Raw genomic sequence first — 18324 nt, forward strand, 5'->3', positions numbered from 1 at the left:
ATGGAGCATTATGATGACAAGAGTTCTGGAGCATTTTGATGACAAGGGCATGGAGCATTGTGATGAAAAGGGCAGGGAACATTGTGATGACTGGGTTCATGGAGCATTGTGATGAAAGGGTCCATGGAGCATTGAGATGACAGGCGTCATGAGGCATGGTGATGACAGTGGTCATGGAGCATTGAGATCAAACGGGTCAGGACCATTACGATGACAGGAGTCATGGAGAATTGTGATGACAGTGGCCATGGGGAATTTGGATGAAAGGCATACTGGAGCATTGTGAAGAAATGTTTCATGGAGCATTGTGATCACAAAGGCCATGGAGCATCGTGATGACAGGGGTCATGGGGCATTGTGCTGAAAGCGGTCATGGAGCATTGCAATGAAAAGCGCTATGGAGCATTGTGATGACAAGGGCCATGGAGCATTGTGAATACAAGGGACATGGAGGCTTGGGATGACAAGGGTCATGGGCCATTGTAAAAACAGGTATCATTGGGCATTGTGATGACAGGGGCATGGAGTATTTTTATGTAATTGGCCATGGAGAATTGTGATGAAAATGATCATGTGGATTTGTAATGACAAGGGCCATGGAGCATTGTGATGAAACAAATCTTGGAGTATTTTGCTGAAACTTGTCATGGAGCATTGCGATGAAAAGCACCAAGAAACATTGTGATGACAAGGGCCATCGAGCATTGTGATAAGTGTCTTTGAGCATTGTGATGACAGGTGTCATGTAGCATCGTGATGACAAATGCCATGGAGAACTGTGATGAGAGGTGACATTGGGCATTGTGATGAAAGGGGTCATGGAGTACTGGGATTACAGGGGCCATGGAGCATTGTGATAACAATTGACATCGAGAATAGTGATGACAGGCGTCATAGAGCATTGTAATGACAAGTGCCATTTAGCATTTTGATGAAAGGGGTCATCAGGCATTGTGTTCACACGGGGTCACGTGTCATTGTGATGACAAAGGCCATAGAGCATTGTGATGACATGGGTCATGGAGCATTGTGATGACATGGGCCACGGAGCATTGTGAAGACAAGTTTCATGGAGCATTGTGATGACACGGGCATGAAGCATGGTGATGACAACAGACCTGGAGCATTGTGATGACAAGGGCATGGAGCATTGTGATTACAGGAGACATGGAGCATTGTGATGACATTGGCATGGTTCATTTTGATGACAGGGATCATGGAGCATTGTGATGACAAGTGTCATGCAATATTGTGTTGACACAGATCATGGAGCATTTTGATGAGAATGGCCTTGGAGCACAGTGATGAGAGATGTCATGGGGCATTACGGTGACAGTGGTCAAGGAGCATTGTGATGAAAGTGTTCATGGAGCAACGCGATTATCGGGACAATGGGGCATTGTGAATACAAAGGCCATGGAACATTGTGATAACAGAGTTCATGGAGCATTGTGATGAAAGTGGACATGGATCACTGTGATGACAAGTGTCCTGATACCTAGTGATGACACGGTTCATGGAGCATTGTGATGAGAAAGACCATGTAGCATGGTGATGACAGAGGCCATGGAACATTGTGATGACAATGCCACGTACCATCGTGATAACAAGGGTCATGGAGCATTGTGATGACAAGGGCAGGGAACCTTGTGGTGATGGGGTTCATGGAGCATTTTGATGGCAACTTTCATGGAACGTCGTGATGACAGGGGTCATGGAGCATTGTGTTGAAAGGCAACATGGAGCAGTGTGATTACAGGGTCCATGGAGCATTGTGAATACATAGGCCATGGAACAATGTGATGACAGGGTTCATGTAGCATTGTGATGACAGGGTCATGGAGCATTGTGATTACAGGGTTATGGGGCACTGTGATGACAAGGGGCATGGAGCATTGTGATGAAAATTGTCCTGGAGCATTGTGATGACAGCGGTCACAGAGAATTGGGATGAAAGGTATCATGCAGCATTGTGATGACAACGGTCATGGATCATTTTGATGACAGGGGTCATGGAGCATTGTGCTGACAATGGCATGGAGCATTGTGAGGAAAAGGGTACTGGAGCACTGTGAGGAAAGGAATCATGGATCATTGTGATGACAGGGGTCATGGAGCTTTGTGATGACAAGGGTTATGGAGCATTGTGATGACACGGTCAAGGAACATTGTGATGACAAGAATTCTGGAGCATTGTGATGAAAGGGCATGGAGCATTGTGATTAAAGGTTACAAGGAGCATTGTGATGACATGGGCAGAGAACTTTGTGATGACAGAGGTCATGGAGCATTGTGATGAAAAGGGTCATGGAACATTGTACTGACAGGGATCATGGAGCTTTTTGGTAAGAGAGTCCTTGGAGATTTGTGGTGGCAGGCCTCATGGGGCATTGTGATGACAGCGTTCTTGGAGCATTGTGATGAAAGGGGTCATGGAGCACTGTGATTACAGGGGCCATGGAGCTTTGTGAATACAAAGGCTATGGAGCATTGAGATGACGGGGTTCATGGAGCATTGTGATGAAAGTGATCATGGATCATTGTGATGACATGTGTCCTGGAACCTTGTGATGACACGGTTCATGGAGCATTGTGATGACAAAGACCATGGCGAATTGTGACGACATCTGTTATGGGGCATTGTGATGACAGTGGTCATCTAGAATTGTGATGAAAGGTATCATGGAGCATTGTGATGACAGGGGCCATGGAACATTGTGATGGCAAAGGCCATGGAGCATTGTGATGACAAGTGTCATGGGGCATTTTGATGACATTGGCATGGAGCATTATGATGACAATAGCTCTGGAGCATTTTGATAACAAGGGCAAGGAGCATTGTGATGACAGGGGCCATGGAACATTGTGATGGCAAAGGCCATGGAGCATTGTGATGACAAGTGTCATGGGACATTTTGATGACATTGGCATGGAGCATTATAATGACAAGAGTTCTGGAGCATTTTGATGACTAGGGCATGGAGCATTGTGATGACAGTGCCCATGGATCATTGTTATGAAAAAGGCAGGGAACATTGTGATGACTGGGTTCATGGAGCATTGTGATGAAAGGGGCCATGGAGCATTGAGATGACAGGCATCTTGAGGTATGGTGACGACAGTGGTCATGGGGCATTGTGATGAAAGAGATCATGGAGCAACATGATAACAGGGGCCATGGAGCATTGTGATGAGAGGGGTATTGGATCATTGTGATGAAAATATTAATGGATCATTGTGATGACATGTGTCCTGGAACACTGTGATGACACGGTTCATCGAGTATTGTGATGACAAGGGTCATAGCGAATTGTGATGACAGGTTTCATGGGGCATTGTGATGGCATTGATCATCTAATAATTGTGATGAAAGGTATCATGGAGCACTCTGATGACTGGGGGCATGAAGCATTGTTATGCAAATTCTCCTGGATTATTGTGATGACAGCAGTCATGGAAAATTGTGATGACAGGGATTATGCAGCATTGTGTTGACAAGGCTATGGACTATTGTGATGACAATGGTCATGGAGCAATGTGATGAAAGTTTTCATGGAACATCGTGATGAAAAGTGCCTGGGAGCATTGTGACGATAAAGGCCATGGAGCATTGTGATGACAAGTATCATGGAGCATTGTAATGAAAGCTTTCATTATGCACTGTGATGACAAGGGGGATGGAGTATTTTGATGAAACTGGTCCTGGAGCATTGTGATAACAAAAGCCATGGAGCATTGTGATGACAGGCATCATGGAGCATTGTGAAGAAAGGGGCCATGGGGAATTCTAATGACAACAGAGAAATGTGATGAAACTGGTCAGCGAGCATAGTTATTAAAGTGGTCATTGAGAATTGTGATGAATAGTGACATAGAGCATTGTGATGACAAAGGTCATGGAGAACTGTGATGACCAGGGTCATGTAGCATTGTGATGACACGTCCATGGAACATTGTGATGACAAGAATTCTGGAGCATTGTGATGACAAGGGCCATGGAGCATTGTGATGCCAGGGTCATGGAACATTGTGATGACAAGATTCTGGAGCATTGTGAGGAAAAAGGCTTGGAGCATTGTGATTATAGGGGACATGGAGCATTGTGATGACATGGGCAGGGAACACTGTGATGACAGGTATTATGGAGCAATGTGATGACAAGTGTCATGGAGCATTGTGATGAGAGGGGCCATGGAACATTGTGATGACAAAGGCCATGGAGCATTGTGATGACAAGTGTCATCATGTATTTTGATGACATTGGCATGGAGCATTATGATGACAAGAGTTCTGGAGCATTTTGATGAAAGGGCATGAAGCATTGTGATGAGAGGGGCCATGGAACATTGTGATGACAAAGGTCATGGAGAATTGTGATAACAAGTGTCATTGGGCATTTTGATGACATTGGCGTGGAGCATTATGATGACAAGAGTTCTGTAGAATTTTGATGACAAGGGCATGGAGCATTGTGATGACAGGGCCCATGGAGCATTTTGATGAAAAGGGCAGGGAAAATTGTGATGACTGGGTTCATGGAGCATTGTGATGAACAGGTCCATGGAGCATTGAGGTGACAGGCGTCATGGAGCATTGTGATGAAAGAGATCATGGAGCAATATGATAACAGGGGCCATGGAGCATTGTGATGACAGGTGTATTGGAGCATTGTGATGAATGTATTCATGGATCATCGTGATGGCATGTGTCCTGGAACACTGTGATGACACGGTTCATCGAGTATTGTGATAACAAGGGTCATAACGAATTGTGATGACAGGTGTCATGGGGCATTGTGATGACATTGATCATCTAGGAATTGTGATGAAAGGTATCATGGAGCACTGTGATGACTGTGGGCATGAAACATTGTTATGAAAATTGTCCTGGATTATTGTGATTACAACAGTCATGGAGAATTGTGATGACAGGGTTTATACAGCATTGTGTTGACAAGGGTATGGACTATTGTGATGACAATGGTCATGGAGCAATGTGATGAAAGTTTTCATGGAACATCGTGATGAAAAGTGCCTGGTAGCATTGTGACGATAAAGGCCATGGAGCATTGTGATGACAAGTGTCATGGAGCATTGTAATGAAAGCTTTCATTGTGCACTGTGATGACAAGGGGGAGGGAGTATTGTGATGAAACTGGTCCTGGAGCATTGTGATAACAAAAGCCATGGAGCATTGTGATGACAGGCATCATGGAGCATTGTGAAGAAAGGGGCCATGGGGAATTCTAATGACAACAGAGAAATGTGATGAAACTGGTCAGCGAGCATAGTTATTAAAGTGGTCATTGAGAATTGTGATGAATAGTGACATAGAGCATTGTGATGACAAAGGTCATGGAGAACTGTGATGACCAGGGTCATGTAGCATTGTGATGACACGTCCATGGAACATTGTGATGACAAGAATTCTGGAGCATTGTGATGACAAGGGCCATGGAGCATTGTGATGCCAGGGTCATGGAACATTGTGATGACAAGATTCTGGAGCATTGTGAGGAAAAAGGCTTGGAGCATTGTGATTATAGGGGACATGGAGCATTGTGATGACATGGGCAGGGAACACTGTGATGACAGGTATTATGGAGCAATGTGATGACAAGTGTCATGGAGCATTGTGATGAGAGGGGCCTTGGAGAATTGTGATGACAGGCGTCATGAGGCATTGAGATGGCAGTGGTCATGGAGCATTATGATGAAAGGTGTTATGGAGCACTGTGATTACAGGGGCCATGAAGCATTGTGAATACAAAGGCCATGGGGCATTGAGATGACAGTGGTCATGGAGCATTGTGATGAAAGTGGTAATGGATCATTGTGATGACAAGTGTCCTGGGACCCTGTGATGACATGGTTCATGGAGCATTGTGATGACAGTGGTCATGGCGAATTGTGATGACAATGTCATGGGGCATTGTGATGGCAGTGGTCATCTAGAAATGTGATTAAAGTTATTATGGAGCACAGTAATGAGAGGGGCCATGGAGCATTGTGATGACAAGTGTCATGGAGCATGGTGATGAAACGGACATGGAGCATTATAATGCCAAGAGTTCTGGAGCCTTGTGATGACAAGGGCATGGAGCATTGTGATTACAGGGGCCATGGAGCAGTTTGATGAAAAAGGCTTGGAGCACTGTGATGAAAAGGGCCATGGAGCATAGTGATTACAGGGTTCATGGGTCATTGTGATGAGTGAGGTCATGTTGCATTGAGATGAAACTGGTCATTGAGCACTGTGATTATAGGGTCCATGGAGCATTGTGAAGACAAAGGCCATGGAGCATTGTGATGACAGGTGTAATGGAGCATTTTGATGAAACGGGTCAGGACCTTTACGATGACAGGGGTCATGGAGAATTGTGATGACAGTGGCCATGGGGAATTTGGATGAAAGGCGTACTGGAGCATTGTGAGGGAATGTTTCATGGAGCATTGTGATGACAAGGGACATGGAGCATCGTGATGACAGGGGTCATGGGGCATTGTGCTGAAAGCGGTCAGGGAGCATTGCGATGAAAAGCGCGATGGAGCATTGTGATGACAAGGGCCATGGAGCATTGTGAATACAAGGGACATGGAGCCTTGTGATGACAAGGGTCATGGATCATTGTAAAAACAGGTATCATTGGGCATTGTGATGACAGGGGTAAGGAGCATTTTTATGTAAGTTGCCATGGAGAATTGTGATGAAAGGGATCATGTGGATTTCTAATGACAAGGGACATGGAGCATTGTGATGAAACAAATCTTGGAGTATTTTGATGAAAGTTGTCATGGAGCATTGAGATGAAAAGCACCAAGGAACATTGTGATGACAAGGGCCATCTAGCTTTGTGTTGACAAGTGTCATGGAGCATTGTGATGACAGGTGTCATGGAGCATCGTGATGAAAAATGCCATGGAGAATTGTGATTAGAGTTGACATTGGTCATTGTGATGAAAGGGGTCATGGAGTACTGTGATTACAGGGGCCATGTAGCATTGTGATAACAAGTGACATGGAGAATAACGATTACAGGCGTCATAGAGCATTGTGAGGACAAGTGCCATTTAGCATTTTGATGACAGGGGTCATCAGGCATTCTGTTGACAGGGGTCATGGAGCATTGTGATGACAAAGGCCATAGAGCATAGTGATGATAGGGTTTATGGAGCATTGTGATGACATGGGCCATGGAGCAGTGTGAAGACAAGATTCATGGAGCTTTGTGATGTCACAGGCATGAAGCATTGTGATGACAAAAGACCTGGAGAATTCTGATGACAAGGGCATGGAGCATTGTGATTAAAGGAGACATGGAGCATTGTGATGACATTGGCGGGAATCTTTGTGATTCCAGGGATCATGGAGCATTGTGATGACAAGTATCATGCAATATTGCGCTGACACAGATCATGGAGCATTTTGATGAGAGTGGCCTTGGAGCACAGTGATGAGAGACGTCATGGGACATTATGGTGACAGTGGTCAAGGAGCATTGTGTGGAAAGTGTTCATGGAGCAACTCGATTATCGGCACAATGGAGCATTGTGAATACAAAGGCCATGGAGCATTGAGATAACAGAGTTCATGGAGCATTGTGATGAAAGTGGTCATGGATCACTGTGATGACAAGTGTCCTGGAACCTAGTGATGACACGGTTCATATAGCATTGAGATGACAAGGGCCAAGGAGAATTGTGATGACACGTGTCATGGGGCATTGTGATGACATTGGTCATCTTGCATTGTGATGACAGTAGTGATGTAGAATTTTGATTAAAGGTATCATGGAGCACTCTGATGACATAGGCCAAGGAACATTTTGAAGACAAGTGTCATTGAGCAATGGGATGACACGGGAATGGAGTATTATGATGACAAGTGTTCTGGAGCATTGTGATGACAAGGGCATGGAGCCTTGTGATTACAGGGGTCATTGAGCATTGTGATTACAAAGACCATGAGGCACTGTGATGACAGGGGCCTTGGAGCATTGTCATGACAAAGGTCATCAAGCATTGTGATGACAGGGGTCATAGAGCATTGTAATGAGAAAGACCATGGAGCATGGTGATGACAGAGGCCATGGACCATTGTGATGACAAGACCATTTACCATTTTGATTACAAGGGTCACGGAGCATTGTGATGACAAGGGCAGGGAACCTTGTGGTGACCGGGGTTATGGACCATTTTGATAACAACTTACATGGAACGTCGTGATGACAGGAGTCATGGAGCATTGTGTTGAAAGGGAACATGGAGCAGTGTGATTACAGGGTCCATAGAGCATTGTGAATACATAGGCCATGGAACAATGTGATGACAGGGGTCATGTAGCATTGTGATGACAGGGTCATGGAGCATTGTGATTAGAGGGGTTATGGGGCACTGTGATGACAGGGGGCATGGAGCATTGTGATGAATATTGTCCTGGAGCATTTTGATGGCAGCGGTCACAGAGAATTGCGATGAAAGGTATCATGTAGCATTTTGATGACAACCGTTATGGATCATTTTGATGACAGGGGTCATGGAACATTCTGATAACAAGGTTCATAAAGCATTTTGATGACAGGGGTCATGGAGCATTGTGTTGACACGGGCATGGAGCATTGTAGTGATAGGATATCTGGGGCATCGTGATGAAAAGGGGATGGAGCATTTTGATGACAGTGTCCAAGGAGCATTGTGCTGACAAAAGCCATAGAGCATTGTGATGACACGGATCATAGAGCATTGTGATGAGAAAGACCATGGAGCATGGTGATGACAGGGGCCATGGAACATTGTGATGAAAAGGCCATGTATCATTGTGATTACAAGGGTCATGGAGCATTGTGATGACAAGGGCAGGGAACCTTGTGGTGACAGGGGTCATGGAGCATTTTGATGACAACTTTCATGGAACGTCGTGATGACAGGGGTCATGGAGCATTGTGTTGAAAGGGAACATGGAGAAGTGTGATTACAGGGTCCATGGAGCATTGTGAATACATAGGCCATGGAAAAATGTGATGACAGGGGTCATGTAGCATTGTGATGACAGGGTCATGGAGCATTGTGATTACAGTGATTATGGGGCACTGTGATGACAGGGGGCATGGAGCATTGTGATGAAAATTGTCCTGGAGCATTGTGATGACAGCGGTCACAGAGAATTGGGATGAAAGGTATCATGCAGCATTGTGATGACAACGGTCATGGATCATTTTGATGACAGGGGTCATGGAACATTGTGATAACAAGCTTCATAAAGCATTTTGATGACAGTGGTCATGGAACATTGTGTTGACACGGGCATGGAGCATTGTAATGATAGGATATCTGGAGCATTGTGATGAAAAGGGGATGGAGCATTTTGATGACAGGGTCCAAGGAGCATTGTGCTGACAATGGCATGGAGCATTGTGAGGAAAAGGGTACTGGAGCACTGTGAGGAAAGGAATCATAGAATTGTGATGACAGGGCTCATGGAGCTTTGTGATGACAAGGGTCAAGGACCATTGTGATGATATGAGCAAAGAACTTTGTGATGACAGTGGTCATGGAGCATTGTGATGAAAAGTGTCATGGAACATTGTGCTGACAGGGATCATGGAGCTTTTTGGTAAGAGAGGCCTTGGAGATTTTTGATGGCAGGCGTCATGGGGCATTGTGATGACAGCGGTCTTGGAGCGTTGTGATGAAAGGTGTCCTGGAGCACTGTGATTACAGGGGCCATGGAGCATTGTGAATACAAAGGCTATGGAGCATTGAAATGACAGAATTCATGGAGCATTGTGATGAAATTAATCATTGATCATTATGATGACAAGTGTCCTGGAACCTTGTGATGACACGGTTCATGGAGCATTGTGATGACAAGGACCATGGCGAATTGTGATGACGTCTGTCATGGGGCATTGTGATGACAGTGGTCATCTAGTATTGTGATGAAAGGTATCATGGAGCACTGTGATGACAGGAGCCATGGAACATTGTGATGACAAAGGCCATGGAGCATTGTGATGACAAGTGTCATGGGGCATTTTGATGACATTGGCATGGAGCATTATGATGACAAGAGTTCTGGAGCATTTTGATGACAAGGGCATGGAGCATTGTGATGAAAAGGGCAGGGAACATTGTGATGACTGGGTTCATGGAGCATTGTGATGAAAGGGTCCATGGAGCATTGAGATGACAGGCGTCATGAGGCATGGTGATGACAGTGGTCATGGAGCATTGAGATGAAACGGGTCAGGACCATTATGATGACAGGAGTCATGGAGAATTGTGATGACAGTGGCCATGGGGAATTTGGATGAAAGGCATACTGGAGCATTGTGAAGAAATGTTTCATGGAGCATTGTGATGACAAAGGCCATGGAGCATCGTGATGACAGGGGTCATGGGGCATTGTGCTGAAAGCGGTCATGGAGCATTGCAATGAAAAGCGCTATGGAGCATTGTGATGACAAGGGCCATGGAGCATTGTGAATACAAGGGACATGGAGGCTTGGGATGACAAGGGTCATGGGTCATTGTAAAAACAGGTATCATTGGGCATTGTGATGACAGGGGCACGGAGTATTTTTATGTAATTGGCCACGGAGAATTGTGATGAAAATGATCATGTGGATTTGTAATGACAAGGGCCATGGAGCATTGTGATGAAACAAATCTTGGAGTATTTTGCTGAAACTTGTCATGGGGCATTGCGATGAAAAGCACCAAGAAACATTGTGATGACAAGGGCCATCGAGCATTGTGATAAGTGTCTTTGAGCATTGTGATGACAGGTGTCATGGAGCATCGTGATGACAAATGCCATGGAGAATTGTGATGAGAGGTGACATTGGGCATTGTGATGAAAGGGGTCATGGAGTACTGGGATTACAGGGGCCATGGAGCATTGTGATAACAAGTGACATGGAGAATAGTGATGACAGGCGTCATAGAGCATTGTAATGACAAGTGCCATTTAGCATTTTGATGAAAGGGGTCATCAGGCATTGTGTTGACATGGGGTCACGGAGCATTGTGATGACAAAGGCCATAGAGCATTGTGATGACATGGGTCATGGAGCATTGTGATGACATGGGCCACGGAGCATTGTGAAGACAAGTTTCATGGAGCATTGTGATGACACGGGCATGAAGCATGGTGATGACAACAGACCTGGAGCATTGTGATGACAAGGGCATGGAGCATTGTGATTACAGGAGACATGGAGCATTGTGATGACATTGGCACGGTTCATTTTGATGACAGGGATCATGGAGCATTGTGATGACAAGTGTCATGCAATATTGTGTTGACACAGATCATGGAGCATTTTGATGAGAGTGGCCTTGGAGCACAGTGATGAGAGATGTCATGGGGCATTACGGTGACAGTGGTCAAGGAGCATTGTGATGAAAGTGTTCATGGAGCAACGCGATTATCGGGACAATGGGGCATTGTGAATACAAAGGCCATGGAACATTGGGATAACAGAGTTCATGGAGCATTGTGATGAAAGTGGACATGGATCACTGTGATGACAAGTGTCCTGATACCTAGTGATGACACGGTTCATGGAGCATTGTGATGAGAAAGACCATGTAGCATGGTGATGACAGAGGCCATGGAACATTGTGATGACAAGGCCACGTACCATTGTGATAACAAGGGTCATGGAGCATTGTGATGACAAGGGCAGGGAACCTTGTGGTGATGGGGGTCATGGAGCATTTTGATGGCAACTTTCATGGAACGTCGTGATGACAGGGGTCATGGAGCATTGTGTTGAAAGGCAACATGGAGCAGTGTGATTACAGGGTCCATGGAGCATTGTGAATACATAGGCCATGGAACAATGTGATGACAGGGGTCATGTAGCATTGTGATGACAGGGTCATGGAGCATTGTGATTACAGGGTTATGGGGCACTGTGATGACAAGGGGCATGGAGCATTGTGATGAAAATTGTCCTGGAGCATTGTGATGACAGCGGTCTCAGAGAATTGGGATGAAAGGTATCATGCAGCATTGTGATGACAACGGTCATGGATCATTTTGATGACAGGGGTCATGGAACATTTTGATAACAAGGTTCATAAAGCATTTTGATGACAGGGGTCATGGAACATTGTGTTGACATGGGCATGGAGCATTGTAATGATAGGATATCTGGAGCATTGTGATGAAAAGCGGATGGAGCATTTTGATGACAGGGTCCAAGGAGCATTGTGCTGACAATGGCATGGAGCATTGTGATGAAAAGGGTACTGGAGCACTGTGAGGAAAGGAATCATGGATCATTGTGATGACAGGGCTCATGGAGCTTTGTGATGACAAGGGTCAAGGACCATTGTGATGATATGAGCAAAGAACTTTGTGATGACAGTGGTCATGGAGCATTGTGATGAAAAGTGTCATGGAACATTGTGCTGACAGGGATCATGGAGCTTTTTGGTAAGAGAGGCCTTGGAGATTTGTAGTGGCAGGCGTCATGGGGCATTGTGATGACAGCGGTCTTGGATCATTGTGATGAAAGGGGTCATGGAGCACTGTGATTACAGGGGCCATGGAGCATTGTGAATACAAAGGCTATGGAGCATTGAGGTGACAGGTTTCATGGAGCATTGTGATGAAAGTGATCATGGATCATTGTGATGACAAGAGTCCTGGAACCTTGTGATGACAAGGTTCATGGAGCATGGTGATGACAAGGACCATGGCGAATTGTGATGACATCTGTCATGGGGCATGGTGATGACAGTGGTCATCTAGAATTGTGATGAAAGGTATCATGGAGCACTGTGATGACAGGGACCATGGACCATTGTGACGACAGTGTTCATGGAACATTGTGACGATAAGGACATCGATCCGAGTTAGGGAGAGTCTAGCGGCCTTGGGACTAAATTCAGTGCCTGAATTAGGCACAGCATAAGGTCTTTAGTTAGCATAAGACGTAGGACATTAGCTCGGGACAGGGTTAGGTTAAAGGATTGGAATCGTGTCAGGATATGACCTAAGGACAGTGTGAAGACCTTTTTTACTGAGACTCTCAGGGACTTATTCAGAAGCAGCGTTAGGGCTTCAGGTAGGCACAGCATCAGGGCCTGACTTAGGGAGAGCGACAGGGCCTGAGTGAGGCCTAATGTCAGGCCCGTAGCTGGGGACACTGTCAGGGAATGACTTAGGAGCAGCATCAGTGCCTTTGTTGGATCAGCTTTAGGCTCTTAGTTAAAGACATGACCGGAGCCCAAGTTAGTCACAGCATCAAGGCCTCAGTTAGGGAAAGCTTCAGGGTCTGAGTTAAAGACAGCCTCAAGTCTTCTCTTAAAGACAGCGACAGGGCTTTCTTAGGGACAGTGTCAGGACCTTGGTTAGAAATTAGTCAGGATATTAGCTCAGGAGAGTGTCAGGATTTTAGTTCTTGCTGGCAGCAGGGCCTCTATTAAGGACAGATTCCGGGCCTTTGTTAGATTCAGTGTCATGGCCTTAGTTAGGAGTAGTCAGGGCCTTAGTTAGGGAGAGCATTAGGGTTTCAGTTAGCATAAGATGCAGGAGATTATCTCGGGACAGAGTCAGGTCCCAGGCCAGAGATAGTGAAAGGAAATGACCAAGGGATAACGAGAAGACCTTAGTTATTGAGAGCATCAGGGCCTTAGTTAGCAGGAGCATGAGCGCCTTAATCAGGACCAGCGCCAGGGCTTGATGTACGGACAGCGTCAGAGCCTAACTAAGGTACAGCAACAGGGCCTAAGTGAGGCCTATCTTTAGTGCCTGAGTAAGGGACAGTATCAGGGCATGACTAAGGAGCAGCATAAAGGCCTCTGTAGGATCAGCATTAGGGTCTTCGTTAAAGCTATTATCAGGGTCTCCGTTAGGGATAGCCTCAAGGCCTCACTTAGGGACAGCGTCAGGGCTTACTTTGGGAAAGTTTCAGGACCTTGGTAAGACATGGGTCAGGCTATTAGCTCAGGATAATATCAGGTGTTCAGATATTGACGGCAGCAGGGCCTTAGTTAGAGGCAGTGTCAGGGCCTAAGTTAGGACTAGCATCAGAGCCTTTGTTAGGTACAGTGTCAGTGACTGAGTTAGGTGTAGTGTCACAGCCTTAGTTAGGGACAGTGTCAGGGCCTGCATTAGGACGAGCTTCCAGGCCTCAGTTAGGGACACGTTCACGGCCTCGGACCTAAATTCAGGGCCTCATTTAGGGACAGAATCAGGGAATTAGCTAGCATAAGGGGATCTACAGCTGAAAGCAACCTGAACACCACCACAAGCAGATGCAGAAGTGAACCATGCACGCTCCTATGAAGGAATATTCCACAGCAGTTGAGTACATTTTGTTTAAAGTTAGTAGCACTATAAAAATTATGTTTGGAAGAAAACTATATTCAGAAGATGAAAGAATCTCGTTCTAAAGAATCTCTTTAGCTAATCTCGACATTAGCTAAAGAGAAGGTTAGGTTAAGGTCTAGGGAGAGTGTCAGGAAATGACCTAGGGATAGTGTCAAGACCTTAGTTATTTAGCACATCAGGACCTAATTTAGGAGCAGTGAGTGTCAGGGCTTCGGATAGGAACAACGTCAGAGCCTGACTTAGGGAGTGGGACAGGGCCTGAGTGAGGCCTAGCGTCAGGGCCTTAGCTAGAGACAGTGTCAGGGCATGACTTAGGAGCAGCATAAGAGCTACGGTAGGATCAGCCTCAGGGGCTATGTTAAAGATATTATCAGGGCCTCTTTTAGGGACAGCCTCAAGGCCTCACTTAGAGACAGCATCAGGGCTTTCTTAGGGACAGTTTCAGGACCTTGGTAAGAGATGGGTCAAGAAATTAGCTCAGGGGCTTCCCAGGTGGCGCAGTGCTTGAGAATCTGCCTGCCAATGCAGGGGACACGGGTTCGACCCCTGGTCTGGGAAGATCCCACATGCCGCGGAGCGACTAAGCCCGTGAGCCACAATTGCTGAGCCTGCGCGTCTGGAGCCTGTGCTCCGCAACGGGAGAGGCCACGATAGTGAGAGGCCCGCGAACCGCGATGAAGAGTGGTCCCCACTTGCCGCAACTAGAGAAAGCCCTCACACAGAAACCAAGACCCAACAGAGCCATAAATAAATAAATAAATAAATAAATAAATAAATAAATAAAAATTAAAAAAAAAAAAAGAAATTAGCTCAGGATAGTGTCAGGACTTTAGATATTGTCGACAGCAGGGCCTTAGTTAGGGACAGTGTCAGGCCCTGAATTAGGACGAACATCGAGGCCTTAGGTACGGACAGGGTCACAGCCTCGAGAGTAATTTTAGGCCCTTAGTTAAGGACAGCAGCAGGGCTGTAGTTAGCATAAGCGGCACGACATTTGCTAGGGACAGGGTCAGGTTATGGTCTAGGGATAGTGTCAGGAAAGGACCTAAGCATAGTGTCAAAACCTTAGTTACTGAGACTATCAGATCCTTATTTAGAGCCAGTGTCAGGGCTTCGGGTAGGGACAGCATCAGAGCCTGACTTAGGGAGAGCGACAGGGCCTGAGTGAGGCCTAGCGTCAGGCCCTTAGCTGAGGACACTGTCAAGGCATGACTTAAGAACAGAATCAGCGCCTCTGTTGGATCAACCTTAGCGTCTTTGTTACAGATATGATCAGGGCCTGACTTAGTCACAGCGTCAAGGCCTCAGTTAGGGAAAGCTTCAGGGCCTGAGTTAGGGGCAGCCTCAGTTCTTAACATAGGGACAGCGACAGGGCTTTCTTAGGGACAGTGTCAGGACCTTGCTTAGAAATAGGTCAGGATATTAACTCAGGCTAGTGTCCAGTTTTTAGTTATTGCTGACAGCAGGGCCTATATTAGGGGCAAATTCTGAGCCTTACTTAGAGACAGTGTCAGGGCCTGAGTTAGGACTAGCATCAGAGCCCTTGTAAAGTACAGTGTCAGGACTTTAGTTAGGGACAGTGTCAGCGCCGCAGTTAGGATGAGCCTCCAACCTCAGTTAGGGACAGGTTGACGGCCTCGGGACTAATTTCAGGCACATAGTTAGAGACAGCATCAGAGATTTAGTTAGCATAAGAGGCTCGACAATAGCTAAAGACAAGTTTAGGTTAAGATCTAGGGATAGTGTCAGGAAATGACCTAGGGATAGTGTCAAGACCATAGCTAATTAGAGCCTCAGTGCCTAATTTAGGCCCAGTGTCAGGGCTTCAGGTAGGGACAGAGTCTTAGCCTGACTTAGGGAGAGCGACAGGGCCTGAGTGATGCCTAGAGTCAGGGCCTTCGTTTTGGACAGCGTCAGGGCATGACATAGGATCAACATAATGGTCTCTGTAAGATCAGCATTAGAGTTTAGTTAAAGACATTATCAGGACCTTTGTGAGGGACAGCATCAGGGCCTCACTTAGGGACAGTGTCAGGGCTAACGTTGGGAGAGTTTCAGGACCTTGGTAAGACATGGGTCAGGATATTAGCTCAGGATAATGTCAGGACTTTAGATATTGATGGTAGCAGCGCCTACGTTAGGGAAAGTTCCAAGGCGTTAGTTAGGAGTAGCGGGCCTCTGATAAGTCCAGTGTCAGATCCTCAGTTAGCAATAGTGTTAGGGCCTTAGTTAGGGACAGTGTCAGGGCCGGATGTAGGGCGAGCATCTAGGCCTTAGTTTGGGACAGTTTCATGGTCTTGGGACTAAATTCAGTGCCTGAGGTAGGCACAGCATAAGGACTTCAGTTAGCATAAGAGGCAGAACATTATCTAGTGGCCGTGTCAGTTTAACATCTAGGATAGTGTCAGGAAATGACCTAAGGATAGTGTGAAGACCTTTGTTACGGAGACTCTCAGGGCCTTATTCAGAACCAGTGTTAGGGCTTCAGGTAGGGACAGCATCAGAGCCTGACTTAGGGAGAGCGTTAGGGTCTGAGTGAGGCCTAGCATCAGACACTTAGTGGGGGACACTATCGGGGCATGACTTAGGAGCAGCATCAGGGCCTCTGTTGGATCAGCCTTAGGGTCTTAGTTAAAGACATGATCAGGGTCTGAGTTAGTCACAGCATCAAGGCCTGAGTTAGTTAGGGAAAGCTTCAGGGCCTCACTTAGGGACAGCGTCAGGGCTTACTTTGGGACAGTTTCAGGAACTTGGTAAGACATGGGTCAGGGTATTAGCTCCAGATAATGTCAGGACTTTAGAGGTTGATGGCAGCAGCCCTTAGTTAGAGACAGTGTCAGGCCCTGAGTTACAACTAGCATCAGAGTCTTTGTTAGATACAATGTACGGGACTGAATTAGGAGTAGAGTCAGGGCCTTAGTTAGTGACAGTGTCAGGGCCTGACTTAGGGAGAGCGACAGGGCCTGAGTGAGGCTTAGCATCAGGCCCTTAGCTGGGCACACTGTCAGGGCATGACTTTGGAGCAGCATCAGCCTCTTTGCTGGATCAGCATTAAGGTCTTCGTTAGGTACATGATCAGGGCCTGAATTAGTCACAGCTTCAAGGCTTCAGTTCAGGAAAGCTTCAGGGCCTGAGTTAGGGACAGCCTCAGGTCTTCACTTAGGGACAGCGTCAGGGCTTACTTTGGGACAGTTTCAGGACCTTGGAAAGACATAGGTCAGGATATTAGCTCAGAATTATGTCAGGACTTTTGATAGTGATGGCAGCAGGGCCTTCGTTACAGACGGTTTCAGGGCCTGAGTTAGGCCTAGCATCAGAGACTTTGTTAGGTACAGTGTAAGGGACTGAGTTAGGAGTAGTGTCAGGGCCTTGCTTAGGGACAGTGTCAGGGTCTGATTTAAGTGTACTGTCTGAGACCTAGTTAGGGACAGTGCTAGGGCCTGAGTTAGGATTAGTGTCAAGGCCTTATTTAGGACCAATTTCAGGGCCTTAGTTTGGACTAGCATCAGAGCCATTGTTAGGAATCGTATGAGGGCCTGAGTTAGGCATACTATCAGGGCCTTAGTTAGGGACAGTTTTAGGGCCTGAGTTAGGATTAGTGTCAAGGCCTTATTTAGGACCAATTTTAGGGCTTTAGTTTGGACTAGCAACAAAGTCTTTGTGAGGTATCATGTCGGGGCCTCAGTTAGGTGTAGTGTCAGGGCCATTGTTAGGGACAGTATCAGTGCCTGACGTAGGAGAAGTTCAGGGCCTTAGCCAAGGAAAGTGTCAGGGGATTAGTTAGGGACATTATCAGGGCCTGAATTAGCAGTCGTGTCCAAAGTCCTTAGTGAGGAGAGTAAGGAGTAAGTCAGGACTCAGGCCCTGACACTGTTCTTAAATAAGGTCCTGACATTACCTGTAACACAGGTCCTGATCTGATTCCTATCATAGGCGCTGATGTTGGACTGACTTAACTAAGGCCCTGACACTGGTCCT

This window comes from Balaenoptera physalus (genome assembly GCF_965194825.1).
Source record: "Balaenoptera physalus genome assembly, contig: HAP1_SCAFFOLD_386, whole genome shotgun sequence".
NCBI lineage: Eukaryota > Metazoa > Chordata > Mammalia > Artiodactyla > Balaenopteridae > Balaenoptera > Balaenoptera physalus.